General features: G+C 41.5%; 1 pseudogene; it reads left to right on the top strand.

The window, feature by feature from the left end:
* LOC139424173 (zinc finger protein 391-like) overlaps positions 1 to 1,259 on the top strand; it is an 11,067-nt pseudogene extending 9,808 nt beyond the window's left edge.
* The last annotated feature ends 14,854 nt before the right edge of the window (positions 1,260 to 16,113 follow it).

Here is a 16,113-nt window from a genome sequence, read left to right as displayed (position 1 = left end):
AATCCAGTCCCCTCTATATAATAATACAGTCCCCTCTCTCCCTCCATATAATAATACAGTCCCCTCTATATAATAATAACCATCATAATATTGGTGACCTAAAGTCGTCTGGATCACTGCCTAATGTTTCAGCAACTGTAATAACTTATTGGAAGAATAAAATAATTGACTAATGTGTGAAAAATTAAGACAAGTAATGACTGTTGTTCACTTGACTGTCTTATTAATGTTTGAAGAAAATTGTCAAAGTTTGTAAAAAAAACGTTTAAACATTCACGACAATGACAAACCACAGTGACTGTCTGACTTTGTTGTTCAAACAGGAGAGAGACGTGACTATCGTGGATCCTCTGGGGAGCCTCAACAACATCATGATGCTGACGAGGCAGAGAAGAGTCTCTCCAAATCAGAACTCCTCAAGAAACTCCCGCAGAGACCCACAGGGAAGAATCCTCACTGCTGCTCTCACTGTGGGAAGCGTTGCAAATCTTTATCAGAACTTAAAATACACCAGAGGACACACACTGGAGAGAAACCTTATAGCTGTGATCAATGTGGGAGGAGTTTTACTATATCAAGCCATCTGACTTCACACCAGAGAACACACACAGGAGAGAAACCTTATAGCTGTGATCAATGTGGGAAGTGTTTTACTATATCAAGCCATCTGACTTCACACCAGAGAACACACACAGGAGAGAAACCTTATAGCTGTGATCAATGTGGGATGAGTTTTGCTGCATCAAGCAATCTGACTTCACACCAGAGAACACACACAGGAACAAAACCTTATAGCTGTGATCAATGTGGGATGAGTTTTGCTGCATCAAGCAATCTGACAAGACACCAGAGAATACACACAGGAGAGAAACCTTATAGCTGTGATCAATGTGGGAAGTGTTTTACTATATTAAACTCTCTGACTTCACACCAGAGAACACACACAGGAGAGAAACCTTATAGCTGTGATCAATGTGGGAAGAGTTTTACTATATCAAGCTCTCTGACTTCACACCAGAGAATACACACAGGAGAGAAACCTTATAGCTGTGATCAATGCGGGAAGTGTTTTACTATATCAAGCTCTCTGACTTCACACCAGAGAACACACACAGGAGAGAAACCTTATAGCTGTGATCAATGCGGGAAGTGTTTTACTATATCAAGCCATCTGACATCACACCAGAGAACACACACAGGAGAGAAACCTTATCGCTGTAATCAATGTGACAAGAGATACTCTGATAAAAGATCTCTGATTAAACATCAGAAAATACATGAAGGAGTTGTTTCATGATATCAATGAAATAATGTCACAATGTAGAATGTTTTAACATTGTAGAAGGAGTATTTTAATGATGTCACAATGTAGAATGTTTTAACATTGTTGTAGGAGTATTTTAACGATGTCACAATGTAGAATGTTTTAACATTGTAGTAGAAGTATTTTAATGATGTCACAATGTAGAATGTTTTAACTTTGTAGTAGGAGTATTTTAATGATGTCACAATGTAGAATGTTTTAACTTTGTAGTAGGAGTATTTTAATGATGTTCTACCTTATCGCTTGCCCTGTTCAATTGATTGCAGCATGATATGGATATTAGCCTCAGGGGAAAATCCAGGCTCTGAATTGAAAGAGTATTATTAAACAAAGTGAGTAACAAAAAAAGAGCTGTGTTACACTTACTCCGTTGGTGACCCACTTTAATCAAAATGCAGCACTTCAAAATGTAGCTAGCTGTTTTCTACTAGTTGAAAAAGCTGCTTGTTTAAAAAATACATGTAATATAATAATTGTTGCAGATGAAAGCAGTACATTAAATTGGACTATAATCAATGTTATTAACAATCTGACATCACTCCAGTATTTCTTGACAGCATTCAAATGCTAATTGTCTTTATTCCACTACTGAAGAAGCATGACTCAAATCACCTCATATTTCAAACATTCAGCCTGACAAAAGATACATGTTTTATTATTCCATGCCTCACCATTAAGTGAAGTATTGCCAATACATATTAACAAAGGGGTGAACATTTGGTTTTACACCAGCGAGTACACACAGGAAATAAACCTCACTGCTGCCCTGACTTTGGGAAGAGTTTTTCAACATCACAGTCTTTACAATCTCACCAAGGAATTCACACAAGAGAGAGAACCAATGGCTGTGATTGGTTTTACTGCCTCGAGTGAACTGATTTTACACCAGAGAACACACCACACGCATTCCAGAGAACCATACCACTGCTCCGACCTTGGGAACAGATTTGTTTCATCAAGCAGCCTAAAGCAACACCGGAGAAAATACACGGGAGAGAAGCCTTATAACTGTGATGTATGTAAATCTACTGGGGGATGGTTGTCACTATCAACTCCATTATAATAAATCTACTGGTGGATAGTTGTCACTATCAACTCCATTATAATAAATCTACTGGGGGATGGTTGTCACTATCAACTCCATTATAATACATCTACTGGGGGATGGTTGTCACCATCAAACTTATTATAATAAATCTACTGGGGGATGGTTGTCACTATCAACTCCATTATAATAAATCTACTGGTGGATGGTTGTCACCATCAAAGATATTATAATAAATATACTGGGGGATGGTTGTCACTATCAACCCCATTATAATAAATCTACTGGGGGATGGTTGTCACTATCAACTCCATTATAATAAATCTACTGGTGGATGGTTGTCACCATCAAACCCATTATAATAAATATACTGGGGGATGGTTGTCACTATCAACCCCATTATAATAAATCTACTGGTGGATGGTTGTCACTATCAACTCCATTATAATAAATCAACTGGTGGATGGGGATGGTTGTCACTATCAACTCCATTATAATAAATCTACTGGGGGATGGTTGTCACTATCAACCTTATTATAATAAATCTACTTTTGGATGGTTGTCACTATCAACTCCATTATAATAAATCTACTGGTGGATGGTTGTCACTATCAACCCCATTATAATAAATCTACTGGGGGATGGTTGTCACTATCAACTCCATTATAATAAATCTACTGGGGGATGGTTGTCACTATCAACTCCATTATAATACATCTACTGGTGGATGGTTGTCACTATCAACTCCATTATAATAAATCTACTGGGGGATGGTTGTCACTATCAACTCCATTATAATAAATCTACTGGTGGATGGTTGTCACTATCAACTCCATTATAATAAATCTACTGGTGGATGGTTGTCACTATCAACTCCATTATAATCAATCTACTGTTGGATAGTTGTCACTATCAACTCCATTATAATAAATCTACTGGTGGATGGTTGTCACTATGAACTCCATTATAATAAATCTACTGGGGGATGGTTGTCACTATCAACTCCATTATAATAAATCTACTGGTGGATGAGAGAGAGAAAGAGGGTCAGAGAGAGAAAGAGGGTCAGAGAGAGAAAGACGGTCAGAGAGTGTGGCAGAGAGAAAGAGGGTCAGAGACTGGACGAGAGAGAGAAAGAGGTATGGAGATCGAGGGTCAGAGAGAGAAAGAGGGTCAGAGTGAGAGAAAGAGGGATAGAGAGAGAAAGAGGGATAGATAGTGAGGGAAAGAAGGTCAGAGAGAGGGAGAGGATTATATTAAACAGATTCAGATTTGAATCCCAACCTACATTTTTCAAATGATCACTTAGAATGTTTATTTGAAGCTTTATTTAACTGGGATGGCCGGGTGTCAGTTTGTAAATGAGAACTTTGTTCTCAACTGGCCTACCTGGTTAAATAAAAAACTAGGCAAGTCAGTTAAGAACAAATTCTTATTAACAATGAAGGCCTACCTCTGACGAAGCTGGACCCTATGGGACTCCCAATCAGCCCGGATTCGACCCAGGGACAGTCATTTCATATAACGTTATATAATATTATTTTGGAAATAAAATTCAAACAATTGTTTTGAAAGTCCAACTTTTTGTCTGAAAATAAAATAAATTGCTCAACTGTTTCATACACTCCAGTCAGCAGGTGGCGATGTCTTTCAGGCAAGTCTGCCAGAGTGACGTGTAATTTATTGGACTGGTTCTTTCACCAACAGCTCGACGTTTGTCACTAGTTACCACAGTCACAAAGTCATAATTATTACTAAAACCTTGTCTATTTCTTCAACTTCTCTTCTTAAAATCTGCTAACGTCATTCCTAACCCTGCCCTTTTAAGTTAAAAGACTGAAAAGCAAATGTTTGTTTTCATATTTTTTTTTTACCATAGCCAATGCCTTCTTTGTGGCTGTGGTAACTAATGACAACCCAGGTCGGCAGCCACGTTGTTTTATATTTCAATGAAAAATGGTCAACCACCTCGGTCGCCTGCTCGCCTAAACATTGACTCATTCATGTATAACAGCCACTGTAGTTTAAACACACTTCTGTCGTCCAGCTAGTTATCCCATTTAATTTAATATTTACTACGGTGTTAGTTAGCTGACAACCCGGAATATGAGTTCACTACGCTGTTCACCTCCCGCTAAAGAACCTCTGTGGCTGAATGTTGTCGTGAAAGAGGAGAAGGAAGAGGAGTCCGTTACAGTGAAACAGTAGTAGTCATCCCTACTGCCTCTGATCTGGCTGACTCACTAAACAGAGAACACCTACCTGGTCATCCCTACTGCCTCTGATCTGGCTGACTCACTAAACAGAGAACACCTACCTGGTCATCCCTACTGCCTCTGATCTGGCTGACTCACTAAACAGAGAACACCTACCTGGTCATCCCAACTGCCTCTGGTCTGGCTGACTCACTAAACAAAGAACACTTACCTGGTCATCCCTACTGCCTCTGATCTGGCTGACTCACTAAACAGAGAACACATACCTGGTCATCCCAACTGCCTCTGATCTGGCTGACTCACTAAACAGAGAACACCTACCTGGTCATCCCAACTGCCTCTGATCTGGCTGACTCACTAAACAGAGAACACCTTACCTGGTCATCCCAACTGCCTCTGATCTGGCTGACTCACTAAACAGAGAACACCTACCTGGTCATCCCAACTGCCTCTGATCTGGCTGACTCACTAAACAGAGAACACATACCTGGTCATCCCAACTGCCTCTGATCTGGCTGACTCACTAAACAGAGAACACCTACCTGGTCATCCCAACTGCCTCTGATCTGGCTGACTCACTAAACAGAGAACACCTACCTGGTCATCCCAACTGCCTCTGATCTGGCTGACTCACTAAACAGAGAACACCTACCTGGTCATCCCTACTGCCTTTGATCTGGCTCTCACTAAAAACGAATGCACTTATCAAGAGAACACCTACCTGGTTATCCCTACTGCCTCTGATTTGGCTGACTCACTAAACAGAGAACATCCCTGGTCGTCCCAACTGCCTCTGATTTGGCTGACTCACTAAACAGAGAACACCTACCTGGTCATCCCTACTGCCTCTGATCTGGCTGACTCACTAAACAGAGAACACCTACCTGGTCATCCCAACTGCCTCTGATTTGGCTGACTCACTAAACAGAGAACATCCCTGGTCGTCCCTACTGCCTCTGATTTGGCTGACTCACTAAACAGAGAACACCTACCTGGTCGTCCCAACTGCCTCTGATTTGGCTGACTCACTAAACAGAGAACATCCCTGGTCGTCCCTACTGCCTCTGATTTGGCTGACTCACTAAACAGAGAACACCTACCTGGTCATCCCAACTGCCTCTGATTTGGCTGACTCACTAAACAGAGAACATCCCTGGTCGTCCCTACTGCCTCTGATTTGGCTGACTCACTAAACAGAGAACACCTACCTGGTCATCCCTACTGTCTCTGATCTGGCTGACTCACTAAACAGAGAACATCCCTGGTCGTCCCACTGCCTCTGATTTGGCTGACTCACTAAACAGAGAACCCCTACCTGGTCGTCCCAACTGCCTCTGATTTGGCTGACTCACTAAACAGAGAACACCTACCTGGTCATCCCTACTGACTCTGATCTGGCTGACTCACTAAACAGAGAACATCCCTGGTCGTCCCTACTGCCTCTGATTTGGCTCTCACTAAACAGGAATGCATCGTTTGTAAATTATGTTGGAGGGTATCCGTACATTTTTAAAAACAATTAAATGGTGTCGTCTGCTTTGCTTAATATTGGGAATTTGAAATTATTTATACTTTTACTTTTGGTACTTAAGTATATTTAGAACCAAATGCGTTTAGACTTTTTCTCGTGTAGTATTTTACTCAGTAACTTTCACTTTTACTAGAGTAACTCTCTAAGGTAGCTATACTCATACTAGAGTAACTCTAAGGTATCTATACTCATACTAAGGTATCTATACTCATACTAAGGTATCTATACTCATACTAAGGTATCTATACTCATACTAAGGTATCTATACTCATACTAGAGTAACTCTCTAAGGTATCTATACTCATACTAGAGTAACTCTCTAAGGTATCTATACTCATACTAAGGTATCTATACTCATACTAGAGTAACTCTCTATTAGGGTATCTATAGGGGGAATATAAATAAACAGACAATGTTCTTACAATGTTCTCCCTGCACACCAAGTCAGAACTGTAGGATAAATAAAGGGGGAATATAAATAAACAGACATTGAAAGCTCATACAATATTCATTGGTTACATTTCTCTAAAACAGGTTATAGGCTACATGTGCACCACCAAGTAAGAACAGTAGGCTAAGTTTTGAGAGAGGAAAGAGACCACATTATTAGGGTGAGAAACATGGGCTACCAACAGCATACACTTAGTATTACTTTCTCAGCTACAGTATACATATCTCCCTGGCATATTCCATCATTTATACAGCAGCATACAGTACATTTTTGGACTCACCTTGTTGTGCTCACTTGAACAGGAAAAGTGAGTCCTTCTTGTGGGCTCTTGAAAGAGACCTGAAATCCCGACTTGAAATTCAGAGTTGGATGACCGTTAAATTATTTTCCGTATTTTCCCAGTCGGAGCTAGTTTTATCCGAGTTCATACTTGTCTTGAACTCACTGTAGTCTGAGATTTCCTATTTCTGAGTTTCTAGTTGTTTTGAACGCAGCAGAAGTCATGCTGGATTGACAGGACAATGTATTCAAACTTTTCTGGGCGTTACCCCCTTTCTCGTGCTATCCAAATGGTAGTTACGATCTTGTCTCATCGCTGCAATTCCCCTACGGACTCTGCGAATGTCAAGAGTCAAGAAGCCACTGCTTCTTGACACACAGGTGTCAGGTGATTGTGGAGGGCAGGTCATCTGATGCAGCTGATGCAGCACTCCATCACTCTCCTTCTCGGTGAAATAGCCCTTCCACAGCCTAGAGGTGTGTTGGGTCATGGTCCTGTTGAAAAACAATTGATAGTCCCACTAAGCGCAAACTAGATGAGATGGCATATCGCTGCAGAATGTTGTGGTAGCCATTCTGGTTAAGTGTGCCTTGAATTCTAAATAAATCACAAACAGTGTCACCAGTAAAGCAGCCCCACACCATAACACCTCCTCCTCCATGCTTCACGGTGGGAACCACACATGCTGAGATCATCCGTAAACCTACTCTGCTTCTCACAAAGACACGGCGATTGGAACCAAAAATCTCAAATTTGGACACATCAGACAAAAGGACAGATATCCGCCGGTTTAATGCCCATTGCTCGTGTTTCTTGGCCCAAGCAAGTCTCTTCTTCCTATTGGTGTCCTTTAGTAGTGGTTTCCTTGCAGTAATTCAACCGTGAAGGCCTGATTCCTGCAGTCTCTGAACAGTTGATGTTGAGATTTGTCTCTTATTTGAAATCTGTAAAGCATTTATTTGGGCTGCAATCTGAGTTTGGTAACTCTAATGAACTTATCCTCTGCAGCAGAGGTAACTCTGGGTCTTCCTTTCCTATGGCGGTGCTCATGACAACTTTCTTGACATTTTCCAGATTGACTCACCTTCATGTCTTAACTTAATGATGGACTGTTGTTTCTCTTTGCTTTTTGAGCTGTTCTTGCCATAATATGGCTATCTTCAGTATTCCACCTCTACCTTGTCACGACACAACTGATTGACTCAAACACATTAAGAAGGAAAGAAATTCCAGAAATTAGCTTTTAACAAGGCACACCTGTTAATTGAAATATATTCCAGGTGACCTCATGAAGCTGGTTAAGAGAATGCCAAGAGTGTACAAAGCTGTCACCAAGGCAACGGGTGGCTACTTTGAAGAATCTAAAACATATTTAGATTTGTTGAACACTTTTTTTTGGTTACTACATGATTCCATGTGTGTTATTTCATACTTTTAATGTCTTCACTATTATTCTACAATGTAGAAATAGTAAAAAAATATAGAAAAACTCTTGAATGTGTAGGTGTTCAAACTTTTGACTGGTACTGTGTTTTTTAAATAAATATAACAAATGTTCACCCTCCCAGAGTCCCCGGGTCGTACCTCTTCTGGTGTCACCTTACTGCTGGGTCTGAAGAGGGTGTCTGTGAGGCTGGTGGACTGCAGGAAAATACTGAGGCTGAGTGGAACTACAAGAGGAGGACAAGAGGAGGAAGAGGGAGATTTGACACATCAAAGTAGGTTCTGTAGTTTAGTTTGAACAAATGGAATATATCTTCCCCCTGGTGTCTGTTTCCAGGACAACCTGCAGAGTCCTGTTAGATAGACTGGTGTCTGTTTCCAGGACAACCTGCAGAGTCCTGTTAGATAGATAGACTGGTGTCTGTTTCCAGGACAACCTGGAGAGTCCTGTTAGATAGACTGATGTCTGTTTCCAGTAGAGGTCGACCGATTATGATTTTTCAACGCCAATACCGATACCGATTAATCGGGCCAATTTAATTTTTATTTGTAATAATGACAAATACTGAATGAACACTTATTTTAACTTAATATAATACATCAATAAAATCAATTTATCCTCAAATAAATAATGAAACATGTTCAATTTGGTATAAATAATGCAAAAACAAAGTGTTGGAGAAGAAAGTAAAAGTGCAATATGTGCCATGTAAGAAAGCTAACGTTTAAGTTCATTGCTCAGAACATATGAAAGCTGGTGGTTCCTTTTAACATGAGTCTTCAATATTCCCAGGTAAGAAGTTTTAGGTTGAAGTTATTATAGGAATTATTGAACTATTTCCCTCTGTACAATTTCATTAACCTTTGACTATTGGATGTTCTTATAGGCACTATAGTATTGCCAGTGTAACAGTATAGCTTCCGTCCCTCTCCTCGCTCCTCCCTGGGCTCGAACCAGGAACACAACGATAACAGCCACCCTTGAAGCAGCGTTACCCATGCAGAGCAAGGGAAACAACCACTCCAAGGCTCAGAACAAGTGACGTTTGAAACGCTATTAGCGCGCGCTAACTAGCTAGCCATTTCACTGTGGTTACACCAGCCTCATCTCGGGAGTTGATAGGCTTGAAGTCATAAACAGAGCAATGCTTGACGCACAACGAAGAGCTGCTGGCAAAATGCACGAAAGGGCTGTTTGAATTAATGTTTACGCGCCTGCTGCCTACCACCGCTCAGTCAGATACTTAGATACTTGTATGCTCAGTCAGATTATATGCAATGCAGGACACGCTAGATAATATCTAGTAATATCATCAACCAATCAACGTGTAGTTAACTCGTGAATATGATTGATTGATTTGTTTTTTATAAGATAAGTTTAATGCTAGCTAGCAACTTACCTTGGCTTACTGCATTCGCCTAACAGGCAGGTGGAGTGCAACGAGAGAGAGGCAGGTCGTTATTGCGTTGGACTAGTTAACTGTAAGGTTGCAAGATTAGATCCCCCGAGCTGGTGAAAATCTGTCGTTCTGCCCCTGACCAAGGCAGTTAACCCACCGTTCCTAGTCCATCATTGAAAATAAGAATGTGTTCTTAACTGACTTGCCTCGTTAAATAAAGATTAAATAAAGGTGTAAAAAAAAATAAAAAAATACTGATTTCTGATTGTAATCGGCCCTAATTAATCGGCCATTCCGATTAATCGGTCGACCTCTAGTTTCCAGGACAACCCGCAGAGTTCTGTTATACATATTTCCACCACAGATTTCTTTTAAATGAGATAATTATCACATTAATATGTGAATCATGAAGTGATGTGAAAACGACACGTTATAATATTAATCAACAATGTCTCTGGTTGGATTTAGGATGGACTAGAAGAAGGTCAAAGTTAACCATCCGTCTGACTTTGTTGTTCACACAGGAGAGAGACGTGACTATCGTGGATCCTCTGGAGAGCCTCAACAACCTCATGACGCTGACGAGGCAGAGAAGAGTCTCTCCAGAGAAAGAATCCACACAGGAGAAAAGCCATACCACTGCTCTCAGTGTGGAATGACTTTCTCTGAATCACATTCATTGAAATCACACCTTAGAATTCACACAGGAAATACATCTTATGGCTGTGATCAATTTGGGAAGAGATTTACTAAGCCAAGCAACATGAAATCACACCAACAGACACAACAGACACACACTGGAGAGAAACCTTACCACTGTTCAGATTGTGGGAAAAGCTTTTCAACTGCAAAGTATTTGAAGCTGCACCAGCGGATACACACAGGACTGAAGCCTTATAGCTGTGATCTATGTGGGAAGAGATTCCTTCGGTTAGTCCACCTGAATGTACACAAGAGAATACACACTGGGGAAAAACCATACCACTGCCCCGACTGTGGGAGTAATTTTGTTCATTCAAGTAGTCTGAAAACACACCAGCTGGCACACAAAGGACAGAAGCCAAAACCTTACCACTGCTCCGACTGTGAGAAGAGCTTTTCAACATCACATTATTTAAAGCGGCACCAGAGAACACATACTGGAGAGAAGCCGTATGGTTGTGATTGGTGTGAGAAGAGATATGCTTTCACAAGTAGCCTGAGTTATCATAAACAGACACACACTGGAGAGAAACCTTACCACTGTTCAGATTGTGGGAAAAGCTTTTCAACATCACATTATTTAAAGCGGCACCAGAGAACACATACTGGAGAGAAGCCGTATGTCATTCAAGTTCTCTGATTTACATTTTTAAAAGATACACACAGGAGATCTACATGACCTCCAACACCAGACCTGGGTAGTAGAACACAGAGTGTGGAATGATCTCCAACACCAGACCTGGGTAGTAGATCACAGAGTGTGGAATGATCTCCAACACCAGACCTGGGTTGTAGAACACAGAGTGGAATGGCGCCGGAGAAGAAGGCCCCCAACCGATTGTGTTTTTTTTATTGTTTATTTGCATTGTTTGTAACTCTTTTTAATGTTGCCTCAGAGTGGAATGGCGCCGGAGAAGAAGGCCCCCAACCGATTGTGTTTTTTTAAATTGTTTATTTGCATTAAACTACCAACGAGATTAAACTACCAACGGGATTAAACTACCAACGGGATTAAACTACCAACGGGACATTAAAAACTGTAATATCTTATGCTTCACTGAGTCGTGGCTGAATGACGACACTATCAACATACAGCTGGTTATACACTGCACCGGCTGGATAGAACAGCAGCGTCTGGTAAGACAAGGGGCGGGGGACTATGTATTTTTGTAAACAACTGCACTATATCTTAGGAAGTCTCGAGCTATTGCTGGTCTGAGGTAGAGTTTCTCATGATAAGCTGTAGACCACACTATCTACCTAGAGAGTTTTCAACTGTATTCTTTGACTGTGGTATGTAAACAGCTAGAGGATGGCACTAAGACAGCATTGAATGAGCTGTGTTCCGCCATAAGCAAACAAGAAAATGCTCATCCAGAGGTGGCGCCCCTAGTGGCCGGGGACTTTAATGCAGGGAAATTTAAATCAGTTTTACCAAATCTCTATCAACATGTTAAATGTGCAAGAGGAGCAAAAAAAACTCTATACACACGTACAAAGCTTTCCCTCACCTTCCTTTTGGCAAATCTGACCATAATTCTATCCTCCTGATTCCTGCTTACAAGGAAAAAATTAAAGCAGGAAGCACCAGTGACTCTATCAATAAAAAGGTGGTCAGAGGGAGCAGATGCTAAACTACAGGACTGTTTTGCTATCACAGACTAGAATATGTTCCGGGATTCCTCCGCATTGCATTGAGGAGTACACCATATCAGTCATTGGCTTCATCAATAAGTGCATCGAGGACGTCGTCCCAACATTGACCGTACGTACATACCCCAACCAGAAGCCATGAATTACAGGTAACATCCGCACTGAGCTAAAGGCTAGAGCTGCCACTTTCAAGAGCGGGACTCTAACCTGGAAGCTAAAAAGAAATCCCGCTATGCCCTCCGACGAACCATCAAACAGGCAAAGCGTCAATACAGGATTAAGATCGAATCGTCCTACTCCGGCTCTGTGTTCTGTTAGATGGGTTTTAATCGTCCTACTCCGGCTCTGTGTTCTGTTAGATGGGTTTTAATCGTACTACTGACGCTCTTCAGACATGGCTTGTAAACCATTACAGACTCCCAAGGGAAGCACAGCCATGAGCTGCCCAGTGACATGAGCCTACCAGACCAGCTAAACTACTTCTATGCTCGCTTCGAGGAAAATAACACTGAAACATGCATGAGAGCACCAGCCAGTGCCCAAGAACATTAAGGTAACCTGCCTAAATGACTACCGACCCGTAGCACTCACGTCTGTAGCCATGAAGTGCTATGAAAGGCTGGTCATGGCTCACATCAACAGCATCATCACAGAAACCCTAGACCCACTCCAATTTGCATACAGCCCCAACAGATCCACAGATGATGCAATATCTATTGCACTCCACACTGCCCTTTCCCACCTTGACAAAAGGAACACCTATGTGAGAATGCAATTCATTGACGACAGCTCAGCATTCAACACCATAGTGCCCTCAAAGCTCATCAGTAAGCTAAGGACTCTGGGACAAAACACCTCCCTCTGCAACTGGATCCTGGACTTCCTGACGGGCCGCCCCCAGGTGGTAAGGGTCGGTAACAACACATCTGCCACGCTGATCCTCAACACTGGGGCCCCTCAGGGGTGTGTGCTTAGTCCCCTCCTGTACTCAATGTTCACTCATGACTGCACGGACAGGCACGACTCCAACACCATCATTAAGTTTACCGATGACAGTGGTAGGCCTGATCACCGACAACAACGAAACAGCCTATAGGGAGGAGGTCAGAGACCTGGCCATGTGGTGCCAGGAGAACAACCTCCCCCTCAACGTGATCAAGACAAAGAAGATGATTGTGGACTACAGGAAAAAGAGGACCGAGCACGCCCCCATTCTCATTGACGGGGCTGTAGTGGAGCAGGTTGAGAGCTTCAAGTTCCTTGGTGTTCACATCACCAACAAACTACCATGGTCCAAGCACACCAAGACAGTTGTGAAAAGGGCACGACAAAACCTATTCCCCCTCAGGAGAGTGAAAAGATTTGGCATGGGTCCTCAGATCCTCAAAAGGTTCTACAGCTGCACCATCGAGAGCATCCTGACTGGTTGCCTCACTGCCTGGTATGGCAACTGTTCGGCCTCCGACCGCAAAGCACTACAGAGGGTGGTGCGAACGGCCCATTACATCACTGGGGCCAAGCTTCCTGCCATCCAGGACCTCTATACCAGGTGGTGTCAGAGGAAGGCCCTAAAAATGGTCAAAGACTCCAGCCACCCTAGTCTTAGTAGAACCGTTAGACTCATAGGCTGTTCTCTCTGCTACCGCACAGCAAGCGGTACCGGAGCGCCAAGTCTAGGTCCAAGAGGCTTCTAAACAGCTTCTATCCCCAAGCCATAAGACTTCTGAACATCTAGTCAAATAGCTACCCAGACTAATGGCTTCCCAGACTAATGACTACCCAGACTAATGGCTACCCAGACTAATGGCTACCCAGACTAATGGCTACCCAGACTAATGGCTACCCAGACTAATGGCTACCCAGACTAATGGCTACCCAGACTAATGACTACCCAGACTAATGGCTACCCAGACTAATGGCTACCCAGACTAATGGCTACCCAGACTAATGGCTACCCAGACTAATGGCTACCCAGACTAATGGCTACCCAGACTAATGGCTACCCAGACTATTTGCATTGCCTCTCCTCGTCTTTTACACCGCTGCTACTCTCTGTTGTTGTCATCTATAGTCACTTTAATAACTTATACCTTCATGTACATATTACCTCAACTAACATGTATTGTTTACCATGGTTTCATTAATAACATGTATTGTTTACCATGTTTTCATTAATAACATGTATTGTTTACCATGTTTTCATTAATAACATGTATTGTTTACCATGTTTTCATTGATAAATCAGGTTCATTAATAACATGTATTGTTTACCATGTTTTCATTGATAAATCAGGTTCATTAATAACATGTATTGTTTACCATGTTTTCATTAATAACATGTATTGTTAACCATGTTTTCATTAATAACATGTATTGTTTACCATGTTTTCATTAATAACATGTATTGTTAACCATGTTTTCATTAATAACATGTATTGTTAACCATGTTTTCATTGATAAATCAGGTTCATTAATAACATGTATTGTTTACCATGTTTTCATTAATAACATGTATTGTTAACCATGTTTTCATTAATAACATGTATTGTTTACCATGTTTTCATTGATAAATCAGGTTCATTAATAACATGTATTGTTTACCATGTTTTCATTAATAACATGTATTGTTTACCATGTTTTCATTAATAACATGTATTGTTAACCATGTTTTCATTAATAACATGTATTGTTAACCATGTTTTCATTGATAAATCAGGTTCATTAATAACATGTATTGTTTACCATGTTTTCATTAATAACATGTATTGTTAACCATGTTTTCATTAATAACATGTATTGTTTACCATGTTTTCATTGATAAATCAGGTTCATTAATAACATGTATTGTTTACCATGTTTTCATTAATAACATGTATTGTTTACCATGTTTTCATTAATAACATGTATTGTTTACCATGTTTTCATTGATAAATCAGGTTCATTAATAACATGTATTGTTTACCATGTTTTCATTAATAACATGTATTGTTAACCATGTTTTCATTAATAACATGTATTGTTTACCATGTTTTCATTGATAAATCAGGTTCATTAATAACATGTATTGTTTACCATGTTTTCATTAATAACATGTATTGTTTACCATGTTTTCATTAATAACATGTATTGTTTACCATGTTTTCATTAATAACATGTATTGTTTACCATGTTTTCAGGTCCATTAATATTACTGCTGCTTAATATCTACTTTATAAACTGGCGCATTTTAAGTTTTAGAGTCTTTTAGCTTTTGCAAGGTTTACTCTGAGTACCAACCCCCCCCCCCCCCCCCCTCACCCCTACCAGCTCACTAGGAGGGACCTCCTCTGAGTACCACCCCCTCCCCCCTCACCCCTACCAGCTCACTAGGAGGGACCTCCTCTGAGTACCAAACCCCCCTCACCCCTACCAGCTCACTAGGAGGGACCTCCTCTGAGTACCAAACCCCCCCCCTCCTCTCACCCCTACCAGCTCACTAGGAGGGCCCTCCTCTGAGTAACAACCCCCCCCCCCCCCTCCTCTCACCCCTACCAGCTCACTAGGAGGGCCCTCCTCTGAGTACCAAACCCCCCCCCTCCACCCACCCCTACCAGCTCACTAGGAGGACCCTCCCTGAGTCCGAAACCACCAGCCCCCCCCCTCCCCCCTTCGCCCCTACCAGCTCACTTGGAGGGCCCTCCTTTGTGTTGCTGACAAAACATTGAGGGTGACTTCGGGGACACACCCATCAACTTCAGGACACACCCATCAACTTCGGGGACACGCCCATCAACTTTGGGACACAATCGTGATTTCTTGCGATCAGTGGGATGCTACCGTCCCACCTGGCCAACTTCTGGTGAAATGGCAGAGCGCCAAATTAAATTACTATAAATATTAAACTTTCATGAAATCACAAGTGCAATACACCAAAATAAAGCTTAACTTGTCGTTAATCCAGCCAACGTGTCAGATTTCAAAAAAGTATTTACGGCAATAGCAAACCATGCGATTATCTGAGGACAGCGCCCAGCACACAAATCAATAACAAATAATTTTCAACCAAGGAGTTGCGACACAAGTCAGAAA

The sequence above is a fragment of the Oncorhynchus clarkii genome, chromosome 13 (assembly GCF_045791955.1).
Source record: "Oncorhynchus clarkii lewisi isolate Uvic-CL-2024 chromosome 13, UVic_Ocla_1.0, whole genome shotgun sequence".
In the NCBI taxonomy this organism is placed as follows: domain Eukaryota; kingdom Metazoa; phylum Chordata; class Actinopteri; order Salmoniformes; family Salmonidae; genus Oncorhynchus; species Oncorhynchus clarkii.
Note: the sequence above shows the minus strand (reverse complement) of the source record. Positions and strands in the feature narration are given on the sequence as shown.